Source organism: Haemaphysalis longicornis, unplaced genomic scaffold (genome assembly GCF_048455015.1).
Source record: "Haemaphysalis longicornis isolate Haplotype H1 unplaced genomic scaffold, Haemaphysalis longicornis Haplotype H1 scaffold_2, whole genome shotgun sequence".
Taxonomy (NCBI): domain Eukaryota; kingdom Metazoa; phylum Arthropoda; class Arachnida; order Ixodida; family Ixodidae; genus Haemaphysalis; species Haemaphysalis longicornis.
Window position 1 is genome coordinate 78449197 of NW_027526295.1, and position 24045 is coordinate 78473241.

Sequence of the window (24045 nt, forward strand, 5' to 3'; positions counted from 1 at the left end):
GGATGCTGCGGAAGGACCTCGTCGCCAACGCAGCTGTTGACCGACGGGGGACGGTGGAACAACAACAACAACAACAACAACAACAACAACAACAACAACAACAACAACAACAACAACAACAACAACAACAACAACAACAACAACAACAACAACAACAACAACAACAACAACAACAACAACAACAACAACAACAACAACAACAACAACAACAACAACAACAACAACAACAACAACAACAACAACAACAACAACAACAACAACAACAACAACAACAACAACAACAACAACAACAACAACAACAACAACAACAACAACAACAACAACAACAACAACAACAACAACAACAACAACAACAACAACAACAACAACAACAACAACAACAACAACAACAACAACAACAACAACAACAACAACAACAACAACAACAACAACAACAACAACAACAACAACAACAACAACAACAACAACAACAACAACAACAACAACAACAACAACAACAACAACAACAACAACAACAACAACAACAACAACAACAACAACAACAACAACAACAACAACAACAACAACAACAACAACAACAACAACAACAACAACAACAACAACAACAACAACAACAACAACAACAACAACAACAACAACAACAACAACAACAACAACAACAACAACAACAACAACAACAACAACAACAACAACAACAACAACAACAACAACAACAACAACAACAACAACAACAACAACAACAACAACAACAACAACAACAACAACAACAACAACAACAACAACAACAACAACAACAACAACAACAACAACAACAACAACAACAACAACAACAACAACAACAACAACAACAACAACAACAACAACAACAACAACAACAACAACAACAACAACAACAACAACAACAACAACAACAACAACAACAACAACAACAACAACAACAACAACAACAACAACAACAACAACAACAACAACAACAACAACAACAACAACAACAACAACAACAACAACAACAACAACAACAACAACAACAACAACAACAACAACAACAACAACAACAACAACAACAACAACAACAACAACAACAACAACAACAACAACAACAACAACAACAACAACAACAACAACAACAACAACAACAACAACAACAACAACAACAACAACAACAACAACAACAACAACAACAACAACAACAACAACAACAACAACAACAACAACAACAACAACAACAACAACAACAACAACAACAACAACAACAACAACAACAACAACAACAACAACAACAACAACAACAACAACAACAACAACAAAGTCTTACTGTGGGCTTGTTGAAAGACAGCTGTCGCCTTCGTGCCATCCTGCGGCTGGCACTGCGGCGTAGCTGTCTTACTGTGGGATTGTTGAAAGACAGCTGTCGCCTTCGTGCCATCCTGCGGCTGGCACTGTGGCTGGCATAGATGCATTGTACAGAAAATTATTTAACGAGTGCGCATTAAATCAATAAGTAACGTTAAATAAATTCCTGGTAAAGGGCATGTATAAAGCAGAAATAGGGCAGCGAGGCATCCTATAAAATAGGCATTGGTCATAAAGACTGGCCACAAAGCCAAAAATGTGCATGAGAATTCACGGGGTGCACCCATAGGCATTATCATGGCAACATACTTTGCCAAGATTTGTTCAATATTGGCCTTCCAGAGCTTGGCCATTTGTTGGCTTGTCAACTTTCCCAAGCGCCAGCCAATAATGGCGGCCGAAGTATTGCCAAGCTCGGACACATTGGGCCTGGCCACTGATGATTTGCCGTGCTTGGGCTTGGCAATTTCTGCTACTTGGGAACGTCTTGTACACATTGAGGTTCGTACGTCTTCTAGTCATCTTAGTAAAGATGACTTATCAACATCTCACAGAGCTCAAGACGTCGGACATCTTGCACAATTGTCCTGTAGATATCTCTCTTAAGACATCTTTGAGACATAAAAAGTAGACGTCTTATAGCTAACTCGCATAGTGCAAGATGTCTAAGAGCTTGCAAGACCATGGTGGACATCTATAAGACGTTTTTTGTTCAGTGGGCTTTTAGGCCTCCAAAATTGTGCTGGGCAAGGTAGTGTAATTAAGTTACTGAGTAGTTACTACAACATATTTTACTTATTTCTTGCCTACATATTTAGCGCGTGGGCAAATTCTATTTTGCAATAGGCAGTTTTAGCATATCGATACCGTGTTTGCGTTACCGTTTACCGTGTTGGCGCATAGCGCGAGAGTTACCGCGAACGGTAACTTACCGGCACAGGCTTCACCGTCACCAGCGGCTTCCGGTAACACGGTAAACGGTAAAGAAAACGTGTCGGAAGGACCCTTTAAACCTAGTAGAGTTAGAGTCAATAGGCAGTTTTAGCATATCGTTACCGCGTTTACGTTACTGTTTACCGTGTTTGCGGGAGTCGACTGCGCAGCGCGAGAGTTACCGCGAACGGTAACTTACCGGCACAGGCTTCACCGTCGCCAGCGGCTTCCGGTAACACAGTAAACGGTAACGCAAACACGGTAACGATATGCTAAAACTGCCTATTGACTCTAACTCTACTAGATTTAAAGGGTTCTTCCGACACGCTTTCTTTTTAAGCTCTACAAGTGATAGCTATATTGTCAAAGCAACTACAGTTATTGTGAACGCTTCACCCGAAAAGTGAAATATTCCAGCTACTTTAAACGAAAGCAAATAGATATCAGCAAAAAAAAATTATGCGTGATTTGCTTTGACACTAATTCATCAGATGTCGCTACTTGCGCCGCGGCGGCCGAAATACGCAAACCGCAAACGGTGTGCTAAATAAAAGAGAGTTTTAGCATAGCGTTACCGTGTTTACGTTACCGTTTACCGTGTTTGCGGGAGTCGACTGCGCAGCGCGAGAGTTACCGCGAACGGTAACTTGCCGGCACAGGCTTCACCGTCGCCAGAGGCTTCCGGTAACACGGTAAACGGTAACGCAGACACGGTAACGATATGCTAAAACTGCCTAATACATGCCGTTTTCAGCGGCAAACGGAAGCTCCCGCTCCCGGTAACACGGTAAACGGTGACGCAAACACGGTAACGATATGCTAAAACGCTATTACAGACGGATAACTACCTAAATCTGTGGTTTTGCTTTTCCACGCACTGCGTGCCCGCTTATGTATTACCCGTAAAAAGTACACGCAAGAGAAAACGGCTTGGGGTACGTGTTCTTAGCGCCTGGATGAAAAATATGTGCGAACCGTTTCCTCCGAGGAAAAATTTCAGCTTTAGACTTCAATGGCCATTCTTCTACAGACATTTGCATATAAAGTGACCGTTAGCGACGTACACATTAAAAAAATAGATCGTACCACCATGGCTTGGCCCTTTCTCGCTTTCATAACATAAGTTTTTTCTGTAGTTAGTTAAGACTTGGTAATAATATTTCGCGATATCTTTTTCCTGCAAATAAAACAGTATACCTGTACTACCCCTAATAAATTAATAGTTGCATTTGTTAAAACCCCAACTTCATTCTTGAGAAGAGCTGCGGGCGCTACAGACTGGCACTGCGACCGCGGAAAGGTTCTATTTTGTTAATTCTCGCTCCTTCTTTTTTTGTGTGCGTTGCATATAAGTGCATTCGTTTATGCAACCGTACGGACTGGCACCATCACCGCTGCCGCGGCGTACGCATGCGAGTAACACGTTCCAGACCGCGCTCGACCAACGCAGAAGCAGACGGAAAGTGTGCTGTACCGGGTCGGACGTAACGCAGCAACCTACGTGTTGTTTTTTAATTGGCGCCGCGTATGGTAAAACGGAACATTGCAAAAAGGTTGCAGGTTCATAGGGCGTCTTCATACTTTGCTCCGCCAGCCGTAACGTTTTTTTACGGTGAAATACGTTTGACGTAACTTCAATTTAATTTTCAGGCTACGGCGGGCGCAAGTTTCTGACTTTCGGTTACGTCGAACGTAACTCAAAACATCAGGTTAAAATACAGTCGGACGCAACTTTAATTTTAAAAATCGCACGCCCTGGGTTCGAGTCACCTGAGTCGAAACTGGGTGCGTTATTCCGGGAAGGGGCTAAATGGGAAAATACAAAACGGGGAGGGCGTTTTGTACCGGGTTGAAGCGGCAGGGAACAAACGAGAAGGTTCAAATGGGAACGGGTTCAAATGGGAACAGGGGAAATGGGAAAGGCGAAGAGCTCTGATTCTCATCGTTTTTTCGCGTTCGTTGTCATCTGCATGCAATTTTCTGCAGCCAGAGCACCGGACCGGAGCTCGCCGGAACATCAAGAGCGCTCGAATAAAAGGGCTCGTTTTGGGGACGCAGGGTGCGCTGACGCTTCGTCAGCTGTTACATCTCGCTCTATCCCGCTTCCGTGTGCTGCCACAACAGAAACCCTGCCTGACGACGCCCCCGTGACACGCTACCAGATGGATATTCGGGACAGCCTGGAGCGGTGATCCTTGAAGACAAGCATGATGGAGGTGTTTATGTTGACAGCAGATCGGCGTCAACCTTGTTGACTACAGAAAAAAATCGCGCCAATCCACCCCGTGAATGTGGTTGGAAAGCAAAGCTGTACTCGTGCAACGATTACTCGTGCGACGTCACTTAAAATCACTCATATCGCTCTACAAATAGTAAAACCAGAGAGAAGTGAAATGCAGTTAACCACACCATTTATTACTTCAAAGAGGTATTTTTGGTAAGGTTAAATCAATGTATGATGCCTGGACGGTGTTTGGTTGAGTTGTATTGGTGTAGCACAAGAGTGGAAACTTTTTTTTATAAAATCAAAGTAAGCTCCAACCGGATGTTAGACGATCTGACTTCTCCGTATCTGCGCCGCGGACGGAGGCGACGAGACGGAAACGTCAGGGTAAGGCGAAGGTACGGTCTGTCTCAGAAGGCGATAATGCTGGATTATCTCCCTGGACGTGACAAGCGGGTGACTGTCCTCGTGCAGCTCCATAGCACGGGAGGTAAAAGCGCAGGCTTGCTGGGTGGGCGTATTTGTTGCCCTCCATTGAGGGTGAGGCGGTGTCCAGATGAGCTTAATGGAACCGTTTGGGGAGTGGTTTTTTAGCACGCGCAGTGCAGGTCAGGACACCTAACCCGACTGGTAATTCCAGTAGGCTTGCTGGGAATCGGTGACTACCATCCGAACCCCTGGTTGAGTGAGAGCCAAGGTGATGGCTGCCTCTTCTGCTGCCGTCATTTGTTGGGTCCTAAGCGAGATACACGCAAGGAGGTTGGTTCGGGAGGTAGCCATGATGATGGCGTGTTGTTGCCCTCGATGTTAGGAGAAGTCTGTGTAGATAACTGCATGAGCCGCACCGAGGGTGGTGTTTAGCGCTTGAGGCCGTGCTTTTCGTTGACCCTAGTCATGTGAGGGGTTCATATTTCTAAGCAAAGGGAGCATCTTTAGTTTTAGTCGCCAAGAGTCTGGGACTACGTCAAGCGGAGTGACATTCAGGGCTGCCCAGCCAATCTGGTGAAGCATGCGGTTACCCACCGCAGTTCTGACTCGGACCTTCTGGTTAGAAAGATGGCCTTCTATCAGCTCTTCCACCGTGTTGTGGAGCCCGTGCTAAGCAGCCTTAGTGTGGACGCACTCATGAGAAGACCAATGGCCTGCTCAACCGCCTTTCTGATCATTATATAAAGCATCTCTCTGTCTTCCTCGTCGAGAAGAAGATAGGGGTTTGTCGTAAGTAACTCTCGAGAGGACAAAAGCTTCAATTAATCGAAAGGTAGCGGATTCTTTTAGGCCTCGATTCTTGGTGGCAACTCGCCTGATCATGTGTATGATTAGATTATTGCTGTTTTTGAGGCGCTGCAAGGAGACGTCACTCTTAGTGTTGGCCTGGAAATGTAGGCCCAGGATCTTGATGCTGAGGTTTGGAGTGATGGCCTGGTCATGAAGGACTATTTGAATGTATTCCTTGATTTGGCGTGAGGGCAGACGACAAGGAGCTGTGATTTTTTACGTGAACACTGGAGGCCACAGGGATTTAGCACATTGGCGTACTAAAAGTGAGATTCCCTGGATTGTTGTGAGCTTCCTTTATTTTTTGTAACTCTTGGCACATGAGCAAGGTGCACACAGGGCCGCTAGTCGGGCGTGAGTGGTCGTGTGACGCTTTCACGTGGCATTCAGCGAGAAGGCAGGGAGTAAACCCGTAGATGTGCTTGGTCAGTACACCATTTGTCTTCCCGCGTTCGCGTGGGCTCGTAGCCAAATCGGTAAGATAACGGGCTCTCGCTTTGTTAGTCTATTAGTTCCAGGTTCGATTCCCGGCGGTGCCAGTAATTTATTTTATTTGTTGGCTGATGTTTTCTGGTGACACCAACGGTCGCGAAAGAACACTTGGGGGGTAGAGGTAGAAAGCTTTGCTTTAAAAGTTAAGTGGAAGAGGAAGGAAAGCGACCTCATGAGTCAAATTGTGCAACTAAACCGCTGCAACAGCTGAGAGAGGATTCCTTCAGTGCGGACCTTTCGTACATACGGCAAAAGGCCGCTGAAAACGTGTCTTCCGCATTATTCTTGCTTGAACAAGTAAGGAATTTTAAGAAAGTAAGGCCGACATGGTCCGAGGAAACAACTTGTCGCTGTGTTGTTCTCAGCCCCATATATCTACAAAGGCATACGAACGTATACGAGGTGAAGCACTTCTGAGGCTGCACTGCAGAAGTGCTCAGTCCGGGCTTATCTGCATCCAAAGTGGCGATATGGGCTTCACAAAACTGGTTGCAGCTCGCCTTAAGACTGAGGCAGAAATCCTAAGCAAGCCACAATCAATGGGTGTAGCCCGAAAGAACCCATTTCCGTTTGACCCCTTCCCGTTTGAACCCATTCCCGAAACGCCCTTCCCGCTTGACCCGTCCCGTGTGCGCCAGTTCCCGAAACGACCTTCCCGTTCAGCTGGTTGGCTGCCTAATAGTCTTACTATGATGTCTTCTCGCTGAACGTCTGAAAGGCCCTTAGAGGTAGTATTCCCGCGACAATTTTAAGTTTCTCTAGTAAAGAAAATTTAGGCTAGAGACGACCCTGCGCTGCTTAAGTTTTTGAAGGTTTGCCCTACTATGCAAACTGAGTACGGCAGAGTGACGGGAATAAACAGAATCAATAAAACGCAAAGCTAAGTTTATATTTTTCGCCGCTTCTCATGACTGCGATTTTTTATAGCCAGATGTGGCATATGTATCCAGATACATAGGGTTACTTTATTTTTATACATCTTTTTATCTTTTATAGTTTTCATCTGTTTCTTTTCGACATTGATGTACACTTGCGCTATTATAACGATTACATGTGTTAGTCCGCCAAATACGATTTCTTTCAAAGTGAGGGTGTTTTTGCGATTTTTTATTTGTGCTTCCGCAGCGCTTTTCTGGGCTTTTTTATTTTATCATTTTTTGGTTTGTTAGTTTAAAAGACTTTTTTGTTAATTTAAAAGATTTGTTTATTAATTTGTTAATTGTTACTTTGTTTGTTAGGCTTTGTTAATTTAAAAGATTTGTTAATTGGTATGACGAATTGTAACCAAATGTCGTCGTCTCTAGATTCAAAAAGTGAAGCCCAGGTTTGAAAAGCAGTCAATTGAGGACTCTGGATATACTGAGCATGCTATCGCAGCGGCTGTGAACAAACGGAAATAAATGAAAAACAATATGAAAATGTTTTTATAACGTTTCATAAACTGGGTACGTTATTTGGGAAGGGGCTAAACGGGAAAATGTGAAACGGGAAGGTTCTTTCGCCCCGGGTTGAAATGGGAAGGAACAAACGGGAAGGTTAAAATGGGAACGGGTTCAAACGGGAACGGGCCAAGTGGGAAAGGGCGAAACGGGAAGGTCGTTTTGCGCCGGGTTGAAACGGGACGGAACAAGCGAGAAGGGTGAAATGGGAATGGGTTCAAACGGGAACCTCCCGTTTGTGACTGGTAGTTCTGCTTCTCAGCCTAGCGTGTCATGTGTGCTTGCATGGCGCAGTGTTCATGCATCTGTTATTGATCCGACAGGTACTTGTAGGAATCTACCTCCCTTATTTTTTTCATTTTTGTTAACTTCGCCAAACATTGTATTTGCCTTAATCATGGTGCTTCTTTTTTTTATGAAACTCCGTACTAGGTAATACAGGGCGCCGGCTCCATTCTGTAGCGGCACCGCGACTTGGGTTGCATTCATCGCCACTTGCCTTCACAGGTTTTGTTATATTCTTAGCTTAACATACACACAAATATAGCACACGCGATAGCAATACAGCAGCGCGGAAGACAGTAAAATACTGACTGATGTCAAAATGTTATATGCCGGTACAATAGCCTCCCCCTTCAATTTGTTACACTTACGTACAGTATTTTTTAAAGTCTGAAGTGAAATCATACCGTTTAAGTCGCTCTCGAGGCGGCATGCATAAAAACACTCTTTATACAACGAAAAAGAACATCAGAAGTATAACCATTCAGGTAGAACTGCAGAACGTCCGTCATGATGAAGTGTACAGGAGTGCTCGGAAAGAATGAACTTACCTTGTGTATGTATAACAACGTCGCACCCAGCGGGGGCTCCCAGCGTGGTGAATTTGACTGATTCCAAAGCCTGGCTAACAAATTTCGCCAACGCATAATAATACGAGACTTCGCAAGCTTCTTTACCGTATGATCACAGCGCACCGACACAACACAAACACACAAAGGATGTTCCCCGGAGATAGAAGAGCGCATATAATCAATTTCCTTTCAATGAATTCGATGAATCGCCAGCTGCACTGCAATTTCTGACCTTCGATGCTCGTTGAAATGATTCGAACACGGCAAATAAATCACCAACAGTTTAATTTCACCTCTGAATCTTGTTGGCGAACGATGCCGACGAAATGATGAAGTTCTTGAAGAAGCGCGAGCCGAGAGGACGATCTCGACTCGCTCCGATGACCGACGACCGATGCTTCAAGCGGGTGGAGGATGGGGACTGCCCTGCTTGCTGGATATTAGGTTTAACTATTTACATTACTCCAAGTTTACATAAGGTCAGAATGACGAATAAATTGTCACTCTGCCAGCAGTAGCCTGTTCGGCCGAGATCTATACTGATAGATGACTCTCGACTGACCCCCGACCAAAACCTAACACTTTGCTTTTGATGCCAAAAACCACCCCTCCAAAGGGGGCGTTCAAAAAAGAGAGAAAAACCCATCCAAAATAATTAATCTAAACCCTTGATTGGCTACACGGATCAGCCAATCCCACACATGTCCCCACCTGCGGTCACGTGACCCAACACTCTCTCTTATGCACTCACAGTGCGTTTCCCACGCACGGTATTGCACCCGACAAGCAAATACAGGACATCTGCGGCCTAAAGTCGCTGACCGCGAGGAGTGGACACACCATTACGTTGAGCGGACGGCATATGTTTAAAAGCCAGCCGAAGGCTTACACCGGTCTTCGCGGAGCTAACATCCTCCCGCGACGCCTTGCCCCGTCGTCTGCGCGTGCGGCGGGACAATGAGGGTTGCTAATCCCCTCCCAGACTAAGGACGCCGCTGCCTGCCGTCGGTTCCACTGGAAGAGGCACTTCAGGCCCCGGTGGTCGTCTTCGAGGCGAACGACCTGTCAACGACCAGCGCCACCGCCGGCGACACAGATTCTCCAACCTTGCACCGCGCGCCCTTTCGACACTAAGCGACACCATCATGTGGTTTCCCGACAGCTTGCCATGATGAAAGACCCAGGCACCTTCGACACGACAGATGTACTCAGGCCAAACACCCGCGTCTTTTGCCCCACAAAGGGACCGGCACAGAACATGCTCTCAGCGGCTCCGAACTTGTTGTCCGTGCGGCTGCATGAAAGGGACCCAGGATAGCAGCTACTAGTGGAGGCTACGCCAATACCTGAGCCTTCGGCGGCTTTCATTATATAAATGAGGAGCCCAAACTTAACACCAACAACACGAACACAGCTGTAAATTTGCGCAGAACACTGAGAACGCCCGCACCACGCCGGACCCCGCACATCCGGGATTGAGAACGAGCGACTTTAGCTTGATTTGAAGTCGGTTTGCGATGGCTATGTCACAGCTATGCATTGTTGTGAAAATTTATTGTGAAAATGTTGACACGATGTATTAAAACAAACCTACGGGAGCTTCTGCGTCAAATGTTGATTGATTGTTGGGTTTAACGCGCCGACGCAACGCAGGCGATGAAGCGCGCGATAAGGACTCCGGATTGATTTCGACCACCTGGACATCTATAACGTGCGCCGAAATCTCGTACACACGGGCGTTTTTGCTTTTCCCCTCCATCAGAAAAGCGGCCACCGCGGCGGGGAATCTTACCCGCGACCTCGTGCTCAGCAGCGCAACGCCTTAGGCACTGAGCCACCGCGGCGGGTCTGAGTCCTATGTTAAAATTTACTATCATTTTAGATGCAACGCATCTCATTCACTCGCCTTGTCCCTCCGGCGTTGTCGGCGTTGTCGGTGTCCACGACATGATGATTATAATGAAGAACAAGAAGAAGATGATAATGTGGGCACGCACCGACAAGGGGGGATTGGCCAGGGCTAAATTAAATATCATGCTCTTGCCTCTGTCATTCCTGCGTGTCGGCGTCGGCGTCCACACAGCTGCGCCTCTCGTCCTCTCCTCTCTCCGGTAGCGAACAGCGCATATGAGCGGATGGCCGCGCTCCGGCGCGCTCAGTCGACGGTCGTCTGTGCTTGCGCTGGCTCTCTCTAGCAGCACTCGGCGACGTCTTCATGCGACAGTCCCTTTAGTCATTCGGCTCTATTAAATATTTCGAAAAAAAAGCCGAATAGCATTGGCAATGACGACTGCACCCTTGATATGTATCTTTACCGAGTCCCTCGTCCCGTATCTCTCTGTTCTGCTACATGCATTACGAGGCACTGGCTCCAGCAGTTCGGATATGCCAATTGCTAACCCCGACCTCCGACCACGTTCTACGTGGTGGCCGCTGGGAAAGAAGACGTTCTACGTCTCCCGCGGTAGTCGAGGGGCGGCGCTAGTTGACCGGCCTCAGAGCTCTTGTAAATATAAACCCCCGCTTTAAAGTCGAGAGAGAAGCCGCTGTGGGGATAGCGTAATGGCGAACGCACTGCACCGGTTATGCGGAGATGTGGGTTCGAGTCCCGCTCCCGGAAAAACGGCGGATTTTTTCTCGAATTATATTTTCGCTTATTTATCAGTGAATCAAAGAAACGTGACAAGCACACGTCATTTGGCCCTATTAAATATTTCGAAAAAAAAAGCCGAATAGCATTGGCAATGACGACTGCAACCTTGATATATATATATATATATATATTGAGAGGCTCCGGCGAGAAGGCTTTGTTGAAGGCGAGAAGGCCCTTTATTCGGCAAGCAGCAGCGTGAACCCGAGAAGGGACCTCAAACCACGATGATAATGATCGAGCGTTCCGCGCCCAGGCGATGAGGTGCTGATGATGAACGGGCGAGGTAACAAGACGAAGACGATGCATTGATGGCAAATAAATGGTGGGAAAACGATGAAGGAAGCTCGGCAGTCACTTGCGCTTACACATATTTCCCGGGCACACAGAAGCGGCCATTGTGGCCGCAGGATATGTCGGGTTGGGCGCCGAATGAATTTCTTCAAGCGTGAGACATGAACGATTTCGGTCCCACGGCAGCGACGGTCAGCAACAGTGCGGATAGGAGTCACGCGGTAATTAACTGGTGATGTTTGTTCCACCACAGTGTAGGGGCCAATAAAGCGCGATAGAAATTTCTCACACAATCCGGGGGTGCGGACAGGTGTCCAGAGTAGAACTTCATCCCCTGGCGCAAACGATACATCTCGGTGAGTGGAATCGTAGTTAGACTTGCGGACCTTTTGGCTGGCGTCAGTATTTTCGCGAGCGAGTCGTCGGCAGTGTGCAACCCTGGACACAAATTGTTCAGCAACGTTGGTTGAAGAATCACCGGGTGCAGAAAAGAAGGACAGGTCCAGGACAGAGGACGGCTGGCGGCCGTAGACAAGATAAAACGGTGAAAATCCAGTTGTTCTCTGTACCGTGGTGTTGTATGCGAAGGTTACAAATTGGAGAATGCTGTTCCAGTTTTTGTGATCGGAGTGAATATACATCGAAATCATGTCGGAAAGTGTGCGGTGAAAACGCTCCGTCAAACCGTTGGTCTGTGGATGGTAACTGGATGTGGTTTTGTGGACAGTGTCGGCGGCACGAAGAACTTCTGCAAAGACTGCTGCTAGAAAAGTTCGACCGCGATCACTGATAACAACACGAGGAGGGCCGTGGCGCAAAAAAATGGCGCGTAAGAAAAATTCGGCCACTTCTAAAGCGCAGCCGGTTCGGAGAGGTGCGGTTTCTGCATATCTGGTCAAATGGTCGACGGCGGTAACAATCCACCGATGGCCAGCAGGAGTCTCAGGCAATGGTCCGTATAGGTCGATACCAACGACCTCAAACGGGGCCGCAGGGCACGGCAAAGGTTGCAGTTTGCCGTTAGGTGGTGACGTACGCCGTTTGCGGTGTTGGCAAGGTATGCAGGAAGCAACATATCTTGCGACGCTGGTGGAAAGTCCAGGCCAGAAGAAATGGCTCTTGACGCGATTGGAGATTTTGTGGTATCCTAGATGTCCTGCTGTGGCGTCGTCATGAGAAACTTTCAGAATGATATCCCGGAGAGATTGCGGGACGACCGGAACCCATTTATCGCCAGACGGATGGTAGTTGTAACGATAGAGGGCTCCATCCAAAAGCTTGAATTTGTTCAGCTGACGGCGGTAGCGGCTGTTTGGCGGTTGCACTAGTCCGGCCTGTTGGTCCATCAAGGTGCGGCAGTATTGGTCTTCACGTTGGCGCGCCACTAAGTCCGAGGAGGATTGCAGTTGAGTGGCGTCTAATGGTGCCATGGGTAAGGCTGCCGAGGCATTAGAGGAAGGACCGTCAGCGTCTGGCAACGCCGCAGGACAACGAGAGAGGGCGTCAGCGTCCATATGTTTTTTCCCGGACTTGTAAATTACAGTAAAATCATACTCCTGCAACTTGAGGACCCAGCGCCCGAGTCGTCCTGAGAGATTTTTAAGTGACGATAGCCAGCATAAAGCGTGGTGATCGGTAACGATGGTAAAGGGACGTCCGTACAAGTACGGCCGAAATTTTTGGACTGCCCAAACAACCGCAAGACACTCCTGTTCAGTGATCGAATAGTTGCGCTCAGCAGCTGTCAAAGCTCTGCTTGCGTAAGAAACAACTTTTTCCAGCGATGAGGCACTGCGTTGTAAGAGCACCGCACCTATTCCTTTCCCACTGGCGTCTGTGTGCAGGATAGTCGAAGCGGTGTCGTCAAAGTGGCAGAGAACAGGATCTGAGGTGAGGGCTTGCTTGAGTGTTTCAACCGCTGCCTCGCAGTCGTCCGACCAGTGGAATGAAGAACCGGTGGCCAATAGACTGTGAATGGGGGATGTAATCGTGGCAAAGGTAAGAATAAAACGGCGAAAATAGGAGGCCAATTCAAGAAAACTGCGTAAATCTTTCAGGCAGGCTGGTCTCGGGAAGTTGAGGACCGCATGAACTTTATCAGGATCAGGCCGAATCCCATCCTTGCTGACAATATGTCCGAGCACTTTAATTGATTTGCTTGCGAATCGACACTTTTTTGCATTGAGCTGAAGCCCGGCGTTAGAAAGACACTTTAACACTTGGTCGAGGCGTCTTAGATGCTCTTCAAAAGACACAGAAAAAACGACAATATCGTCAAGGTAGCATAGGCAGGTTTTCCATTTCAGACCACGAAGGACGGTATCAATCATTCTTTCAAAGGTTGCGGGAGCATTGCATAAGCCAAACGGCATCACATTGAATTCATAGAGGCCGTCAGGCGTGGCGAATGCTGTTTTTTCTTTATCTGCTTCGTTCATAGGAATTTGCCAGTATCCGGATCGGAGATCTAAACTCGAAAAGTATTCTGCACCTTGTAATGTGTCCAGGGCGTCATCGATACGTGGCATGGGGTAAATATCTTTTTTTGTGATTTTGTTAAGGGCCCTGTTCGACACAGAATCTCACGGAACCGTCCTTTTTCTTGACCAGAACAACGGGCGAAGACCAGGAGCTCGATGATGGACGAACAATGTCCCGTTTGAGCATGTCATCAACATTGTCTTGTATAACTTTACGCTCAGCAGAGGAAACGCGGTACGGGCGACGACGAACAATGCAGGACCCATCCGTTTCGATTCGGTGACTCGCTGCTGCTGTCTGGCCCAGGACTGGAGAATGGGAGTCAAATGCTGCTTTGTGTTTATCCAGAAGACCTCGTAAAGCTTCCCGCTGACATGGCGTCAGTTCTGCGCTTATAGTGGTATCCGAGGAGACTGACACTGAAGTTTCGACTTGGCAGGCAGGTACATTAGAAGAAACGGGGCATATACAGCGGACATCAAAACTCTCATATGAGGGACAGAAGCGATAGTGGATCCCTGTGGCAGAAGGATTGGTTCCAAGGTAGTGTTCTGTACGGCTAGCAGGGCGGAGCCATGCGAAAATCGTACTAAGCAAGGAGGCATCACTACCCCTTTAGGTGCAAAATTTCCAGTCGGCACAATGAACACGTCTCCATCAATGATGTCCCTTGACGTAGTAGAAATAACACATTCCTGGCCAGGCGGCAGAACAAAATCAGTTGCTGTCAGTAACCGTGACTCTGCCGCTTCCGCGAGCGCGGCAAGGTCGGTGTCAGTCATGTGAATAGAAGGTTGCCGACAAGAAATAACAGCAGATGCAGAAAATAGAAAGTCCCATCCCAGAATTAGTTGATGCGCACAGGGTGATAACACAGCAAACTGGATATGATGGCGGATACCGTCGATGAACACGCGTGCTGTACAATATCCGCTGGGTTTTATCGTGACATCGTTAGCACCACGCAGAACCGGTCCACTATAAGGTGTCGTGACCTTACGCAACAGAGAGCACAAGTCAGAATGAATAACGGAAATACTAGCACCGGCGTCTACTAAAGCTTCTACACTAATACCTTCCACGAAAACAGCTAATGTATTTGATGGGCGAAATGGAGGACTTGTTAAATTTTCCAATAATGCAGTTTTACCTCCAAAAACTGCTCCTTTTAGTTTTCCGGGTTGCGGTCGAAGGATTGAGTAGCGGGGCGAAGAGGAGAGGACGAGCGACGGAAAGGCGACGGCGAACGGCGTCTCGGTTGACGGGAGTTGGGCGGGAAATCACGGGTGTCCGGGGAGGAGGAGGCACGTCGGGATGAAGCATAAGTCTGCTGACGGTGGTCGAAAGGCTGGTGACGGTAGTCGTAGGGCGGGCTGTCATCACGGCGTCGATATGTGGCGTAAGCTCGTCTTTCATCGTGCTGACGTCTGCGGCAGAAGCGAGAGATATGGCCCCGGATGCCACAATAGAAGCAAGAGGGCCGCGACGGGCGCCAAGGAAAGTAATAGGAATTGGGAGTGGTCGTTCTGGACAGGGGAGCCATCAGCGCTTGAGCGGGTTGAGGTGGCTCCGAATATGAAACCGGGGCACAAGCGTGTGGGACAGGGTGGAGCATGGAAACCTGGGATGTGGGCAAAGCGACTGGAATGTCTGCTTTGGGTGGGGAAGCACACGTAATTGAAGCGAGCTCTTTCCTAATCATGCTTCGCAAGCCGGGAGTGAAACTCTGGTTTTGACTGCCTGAAAAGGCCCCTTCCGGCTGCCCTTGAAGTTCTTCCCTTATGATGGAGCGGATTATGGAGCGCAGGTCGCTGTCCGTAGGTGCAGGCGAGTCCCACGTAGCAGATGGCAAGCGCTGAGCCTGGAGGGTGTCTAAACGCTGGCAAGTCGATATGACGTCATTAACACTTGTTGGATTTTGCAGGGCGAGGGCATGAAAAGCAAAGTTGGAAATCCCTTGAATATGTGACCCACCCGCTCGTCCTCAGTCATGCTGGCGTTGACACGTCTGCAAAGGGCCAGGACGTCCTCTATGTATGATGTGTAGGTTTCGCCGGGTAGTTGAACGCGTACATCCAGCTTCTTTTTGGCATCCTCTGAGCGCGCTGCCGATGTCCCAAAAGTCTTGCGTATTTCGGTAGTAAATTCGGACCAAGTAGTGAGTTTGGCTTCGTTGTTCAGAAACCACGTTTTCGCCACTTTATGTAGGGACCATCCGACGTTGATTAGTTTGAAAGAGTCGTCCCACCTATTGAAAGCGCTGACACGGTTGTAAGTGTCCAACCAGTCCTCCACGTCATCGCCGCGGAGGCCAGTGAAGTCCGGTGGGTCACGCGGTCTGCTGCTGATCATCCAGTATGGCGTGGGTGGGCCGCCAGGGTTACTGCCAGCAGCGGAGTTGACCCTCTCCGCCTGCATGTCGGAATCTGGCCGAAATATTCGCCGACCCGACCGGAGCTCCAAAGGGAACGTTGTAGACGACGTCGCGGGGTCGAACTGCACCTTCACCACTTGAGAGGCTCTGGCGAGAAGGCTTTGTTGAAGGCGAGAAGGCCCTTTATTCGGCAAGCAGCACCCCGAACCCGAGAAGGGACCTCAAACCACGATGATGATGATCGAGCGTTCCGCGCCCAGGCGATGAGGTGCTGATGATGAACGGGCGAGGTAAGAAGACGAAGACGATGCATTGATGGCAAATAAATGGTGGGAAAACGATGAAGGAAGCTCGGCAGTCACTTGCGCTTACACACACACACACACACACATATATATATATATATATATATATATATATATATATATATATATATATATATATATTTATATTTATATATATATATATATATATATAGATAGATAGATAGGTAGATAGATAGATAACGCATCAAAATGGGAAATGAGGGGCTCGTTGAAAATAAGACAAAAATACGATATATATATATATATAATATATAAATATATATATATATATATATATATATATATATATATATATATATAAATATATATATATATATATATATAAATATATATATATATATATATATAACACAGAAATAAAGGTTGACACTCGAGAATGCCAAGGAAAGGAACGGGGAGAATTTGTTAGGTCATGTATTATCTTTGAAACAGATTCTTATCTTTGAAAGACAGAAAGTTGAGAGAAAATGCCCGCCGGGTGGGATCGGATGCCAGGCGCCGGGTATTTTTTCACCACTTTCTTTCGGATTCAAAAAATTCTTCATTTATCTCTATGGCCTACCGCATTCACCCCTTTGCTTTCCGAGGTTTTCTTGAATACCAACCCTTATTCTGTCTTAATTCACCGAGCCCCTCATTTCCCATTTCAGATTGGCGCGTTCTTGAGAGGCTCGTTGAAATAGGACAGAAATAAGAGGTGGCAGTCCGGAGGTCGTGGTCTCGGATCCCGCCTGGCAGGCATTTCTTCTCCACTTTTTCTTTCCAAATGCTTTATCTGTTTCAATGACCTACCACATCCTCTCCTTTTGCTTTCCGAGGTTTTCGCGACTGCCAACTCTTCTTTCTATACAATAATATATATATATATATATATATATATATATATATATATATATATATATATATATATATATATATATATATATATATATATATATATATATATATATATATATATATATATATATATATATATATATATTCGCTGCGTCCCCGCGGTGCAGTCTTTTCTATTGATCATGTTCAACCAACACGCCAAGGAATTCCTTTTAGTATCGAATCGTTACTGCAATAACATGTTTACCGCTTCTCGAGCCAAACGCTTCCCAATAACTTTACTTACCCGCATACTTTTTCAAAAACAGCAAGGATGTTAATCGCCCCGCCACCGTAGATGATGGACTCGGCGTTTTACTCCAGACACGTAAGAACATCAAGCTCATTGCATGAGCGTTCACTGTGGGTAACAGCGCCATCTGGAAATATGGTAGTAACAATTGATATTAAAATTTCTGTGAGCTGATGATGTCTATCGAAGGTTTTGTGTTACGTACAGTGCTTAGTACACCAACAAGGCAGTAAGAATAACGGCGTTCGTGACGCAGCTGCAGCTCGCTAAGAATGCTATGCGATTTACGAGATTCTTGAAGTGCCGAGAGTTGCAGTTAAGCAAATCAGAGCCAGGCTGAGTAATTCAGTATTGTGAAATGAAAGTAAATCAAATTGCCTTCACCACCAAAAATTGCTTCAAACCACTGATGTGAAACTGGCTTAAACGAATTTACACATAAATGAACTAGCCGAACGGCAAGAGAGATGGGGACCACCCACGGGTAGAGGCAAAATAAAGGGGGGGGGGAACTGCTCAAGCGACACCAAGAACAAGAGAGCGGGCCCAGAAAGACTCGCCCGATTTGACATGGGAAGTATCAGAATGGGCTGGGTTGTGACAGAATGGATGGGGAAAAAAGGGAGGGGTTTCTAGGAGTTTACAAGAGGAGTGGGGACACGAATTTTTGCTCTGCTCTTCACAAATCTGCCTTCTTTTTAAGCCTGATCTGCCACCTCAGAAGGTCATCAGACTATACGAAGAAAAATTATGCGCCCCCTGCAACTCGGTTGCCGCTCACCAACCAGTGCTGGTTGCCGGGCTCCTACCGTCGGAGACATAGAAAAACCTAACAGGGAATGGCTACCTTGGCCCCTCTCCAAACACTGGTTACAACAGCCCGTCCTCAATGTGGGCTGAGACCACATTGCGTACTTCTCGATTGGAGAAGAAAGTCTTCACTGCTTGACAACTCGTTTGAAGGGTCGATTCAAGCCATGTGATGTGTTTTATCTCTTCCTTTCGCCAACTCCTCGCCCACTGGGACAAGAGTCTTCACGCTGCCGGTGGTGTCCCAGCAAAAGAGATTTGCCCTGTCCAACTAGCCAGAACTCAGCAAAGAAAGTTTCCCGCTGGGTGCACCACGCCCTCTTTCTCCGGTTTGCTCGTGAGATCTGGTGGGCGGCGGCTCCGGATACGGTCACTTGCGCAAATGTCAGTTTGAAACCTTGCCGGGGAGACATGGTTATCCGTGACCGGAAACCTCCGTGCAGGCAGCCAGGCACACAGTACTCACATGGCTCTCGACACAAAGTTCTCTCGAGCATGGACGCGTGTACGTAGACATGACTTCACACTGAACTATCGCAAAGGCACCGCTAAAGCGAAATGGTCTTATTGTTTTTTTAGGAGGCAGCTTTGGGTCCTTTATTTGACATCGTCAGAAAAAACACGAGAGTAGACGTTTTTACCTGAAGCAATAAAACTAAAGAGTCAAAAGTCATTTTTACAGTTTTGCCTATAACCACATCACACAAAAGCATTAGTCAATATGGAAGAACCGTTCTTGTAAAATGCTGCGTGCAACCACAGCTCATGGAATTATATTCCCAACGAATATTCCTACATCGTCTGCTCGACACAGGGATTTGAACCGGTCCTGAAATACTGTCGTTGTAATTATGCCCGCTGCAGTTATTAATTTTAGCAATATACAAGTTAGGGTCGCTGCTTCCCGTGTTATTCCTGTCTTCCAGCGTGTAGCTTATTTTTACATATTAGCAAATTTACTGAGGGGTAAAGCAAACAACAAAGTAAAGCTGGTCTATATATCCACATGAATAAAACTTAACATATCCCTCCTTCTTTTTCACAATATGTTCTTTCTAATCCGGATTTCAAAACTGCTTGGATGTAAGTGTGCGGGGGTGGTTAGCAGCATCAGCCGCTACGAGAGAAGAGGTTACTACTCGTGAATTGAAAAGGTAAGAGATGTCTTAGTATAAATGCCTTACGAGCCTTCCAAACAGAATGTGAATATCGTTTGTATTCTGTTCATCAGACTCCACGGTAATTCGCAGTATAATCACTCACGCGTCAGGCCCTGAGATTATAATCGAATATAGATGATGTATCAGACGTTTCGGCGCTGAAGCATAGCAGTCCCTCATTTCATCTGTGTTTGCATGCAGGGCCCAGTGATTTAGTGAACGCCTAAAAATAGGGATACTTGAAGCTTGCTACATTCTCGACGCGATTCTATTAAAATGGTCTTGAAATTTCCGTTGAAATTTTATCTCGCTGCCTCCACTAGGCGGCCGTAGCTTCAATCATGGCCGCTTTCTGCCGAACAGCGGTTACGACGAGTGGCATATTGAGCTGATCTAGCCTCTTCCGCCTTGGCGTACTTTCTCGGGCTTCCCCGCCTGTGACTAACCGCGGTGCGTCTCACTCATTGCGATGTTGAAATAATCTATGAGCCTACGACGCCGCCTATATAAGCCCGTGTACAGCTCTTTCTCAGAACCCTCCTTCAGCGCTGCTGCTTTCTTTCCCGGAATGCGCTCCAATTTGATGTACTACCGATTTTCCGCACGCCTTTGTCTTCCTTACACGGTTATAATGCGTAGGAGCCTAAGGCATACCATTTAAGACGTAATAAGTTGTGCGTGATTTGTACAGCATTTGTTGAAATTTTACATAGAAATATAGTATTTCCTTATTTTGTAAAGGTTGCATTTTCTCAAATTTGTTTCTTTATTACATACATCCGGACTTAACGTTTCAGTGATCGCTATCTCATCACGATTTTATTCGCTAGAATTGTTCATATTTCTGTTTGTATTGCATTTATTGGTAGTTATATGTAGGTCTCCTAATAAGGTATACTAAAAATTACATTTCCCATTTGTTTCTCCTGAATGGTTGCTCAACAGATGTTAAGCCTACAGTTTCTCACTAGTCGAAACCACATCGCTGTAACTATTCATAAATTCGACACACTTTATGTAGGTGGAGTTCCGTTACGAAAAGAAATAGTGCATCTTTCTTATGGTGCCGTGCCCTACTGATCCAATGAGATGGTCTTGATTATATCAGCGTACGTCGCCAAACGAGACATGCATACAGATGACGCCGTTACAGAATGGGAGAAAAAGAATTGAAGTAAGCTTAATCAGATTTACTATGATCTTGAAGTATGTCGGCCGATAAGCTGTGATAAAATATTTAAAAAAAAAGCAGCCCTAATAGATTGATAACTTGACAGCAAAACCCGAAGCTTCCATTTTCAGTGCTACAAGTGTCTATATTACTTTGCTCATGGCCGGCTCGCTCATGGCCGGAAATCCAAGCCTAATTGCTAAAGGCGAAGTCACAATGCCATTCGTGGTCGGCACGCATTCGTTACAAACGAATTTTTTTAAACCATGTACCCATGTTGGGCGAGATTACTTAAAACAGTTTCCGCACACAACATAACTTAGTGTCCTTTCATCATGGTAGGACGCTAAATATATGATATAACCTACCCTCTCTCTGCCAGCACGCGCTATAAGCTTATACTTTGTGCCAAATATGCCCGTTTCTTGTGTTGAGAAAAAAAATGCTTTCGTTTGTCGCCTGGTGGCCATTGGAGCTCTCCAGCGTTCCCACGCTCAAGATTAGCTATAATGCTCGTTGAAATAATTGGCTCCAATCTACACTGTGAAGGTGTTTGGAAAGCAAAGCTGTAAGCGACACCCACAACACTTGCCCATGCGACGTCACTTGAATTCACACACATGGCTCTACTTAGAGTGAAACCAGAGATTCTGCCTCCCGTTACCAAGAATTCGCTGGGGCGGCGCTCCGAACGCAGAAGCGTCGGCCACGGCCGGGCTAGCGCGGCGGACGCTGCCGCTGTAGCCCGGACGTGCTTCGTAAGAGAAAACGGCGAGGAGCGTCATTCGAAGGGTGAGACAGCGGCACATAGCCATCCCGATGTACTAGCTCGGGGCTGCACTATTGGGCGACGCAAGCGCGGCCACAAAAACAAGTCGGCATGTGAGCTTAAGTGATTCCCATTTATACAGATTTAAACTAGTTAGTTAAATAAGATTGAGAATTGCGACAAAGCTGAGGGAACTCTTGTAATCGCAATTTAAGAGAACCAGTTGCTCCGTTCGCCGGTTGTAATACCTGTTGAAACACAACCGAATTGGTATTCACCAATTTTGAAAACGGTTTCCCATTCGTCGCAAGCAGTGAGAAAGAGTTAAAGTTTGTCTATAAAGGCCAGATGTCTGTATGCGGAGCTACATTTTGTTTTCCCACCCTCCAAACCAATCTTTGACGTATCTTTTCCGTATGACCACTTAATTCCGTCGTGTCCTTGTTACCCAGGAGGTGCTGCCGCACAATTTATTCAAGCTGTACGAAGAAAGCGCTCAATTGACGTGAAGCTGCACCTAAACAGGCCCAAATCAACCGTCGCTAAGGAGGACGACAAAGCGGGTTGCTTCGATGCGGCCCCCCACGTGAGCGCGCAGGGAACGCTGGGTAATTTCGCCGCGCCATCTACCCTGTGCTCCACGAGTGAACCCCGCCCTTCAACTCCGCAGCCGCGTTGGAAGTCTCTTCTCTTGTCCCGCACGCCACGAAAGAATCCTTGGCTGGTAGATGTAGAAAGCTTGGCTTAAACAAGTTACTCCACAAAACACACGCCAATGACAGCACTTTCACATCCCTCCCACTGTTTGACCAGCCAGGCCTCGTCGGAATGACTGGGTATTCTTTGCGCCGAATTAAAAAAAAGGCCCTCTAGAGGAGGTCTCTAAATCACTTTGGACTCCCCGTACCTTTCTTATGCATGCACAGATGTGGCGCGTACAGCCATTGTTGATTTGTTTCTGCCTTATGTACGATGCCTAGGGATTTTGGGACGCATTAAAACCATCAGTAAGCCATAATCGTTGACCCTATCCTTTAGTAACGGCTCACCTCATAACCAAGGTTTAGTTTGGCCGCATAAGATTGTATACTGAACACTTAACTGTATTCAAAATGCAGTGACCATTGTCATTCAAAGCCGCGCAAACTTGCACGGAGCAACGCACTGCCACGCTACGAAGCAAAAGCTCCGCCGGTTCGTTCAAGCAATCAGCCACGTTTCTTCCAAATAACGCTGTCCAAGATTCGTTCGAAATTTTCAAACACAATGGCCTAACGAACTTTTTAAAGAGTATTTTACTGCCTCACAGATAGCGTTCACGTCAGACTTAGACAAACTACAGGAAAGCCTACATTAAACACACTACAGAAAAGTAAACTTCACGCAATGGATTTCGCAAAGCGCGCATGAATCAAGCACCACATTATATAACAATGGGATGGTTTTGAGCCTTTGACCGACAACTAGTCATACGCGAAATTTCGCAGGAGACACAGTTAGCAGCGATGATACTGAAATAAATTCCCTGAGCAGAGTTGGAATTTTCCTTTGCACTTCGGCAGTTTGGATTTTGGACATAGGGCTGGTGGATTTTCGACTTTTGCTTTTAATAAGGTGGGGTAGGACAAAGCTTCGCGTTTTAACTATCTTTCTCTTCAGAAAGGGCCGATGATTTTCTTACTTTATTAGAATGGTGTTGTTGCCAGTACATTCATTTTGCCACATTTTATATTGCAAATAAAAGAATCTTTTGATCTGCGATATGTTCCCTACAAATATAGCTGTGGTACGCAGGAATGGTAATTAAGATTTCATAAGTCCTACCTGTTGTTCCGCAGAATACGACAAAAACGACGACTGATGTGGCCAGAAAGCTGTGACTCGCCATACCGATTGTTTGTTACGACGACAGCACTGACCCCCAAAGGCACGAATACATGCTGCGTGACAGAGTGCGCGAGCTTCAGCTGGTTATCTTTGAATGACGTAAGGCCACTCGTGAGCTGATAAGATGCCTCGCGCAACACAATAAGGAACTTGCCGTCGAGAAATCGCGGTGTGCTGTTGCAACGACTTCCTTTTTCAGTACACTTGGGTGACTGCCACCGGAGTAATTCTCACTGCTCCTCGAACCGATATCGAATCTTCCTGAAGGTGCAACACGGCCGAAATCTAAGTCGCTGATTACGCAAAGGACCTGGCAATTGCAATAGCGACTACGCAACGGACGTGCACGATGACCTTACTGATAATTGTTTTCGCCTTAATGCTTCGAACACATTGTCCTTGTTTACACGGCCGCGGCAAG

At 46.6% G+C, this 24045-nt stretch overlaps 1 long non-coding RNA gene across 2 annotated transcripts in view; it reads right to left on the reverse strand.

The window, feature by feature from the left end:
* LOC144169011 (uncharacterized) overlaps positions 1 to 23714 on the reverse strand; it is a 50434-nt gene extending 26720 nt beyond the window's left edge. Inside the window, exons 1-2 of one of the 2 annotated variants that reach the window (XR_013322336.1) lie at positions 23562 to 23714; positions 17827 to 17954 (exon numbers count right to left, since the gene is read on the reverse strand). This is a non-coding gene — a long non-coding RNA (uncharacterized LOC144169011). Of the gene's footprint in view, positions 1 to 17826; positions 17955 to 23561 lie in introns of those variants that run through there. The other variant, XR_013322335.1, reaches the window with a different exon arrangement.
* Between the last annotated feature and the right edge of the window lie 331 nt (positions 23715 to 24045).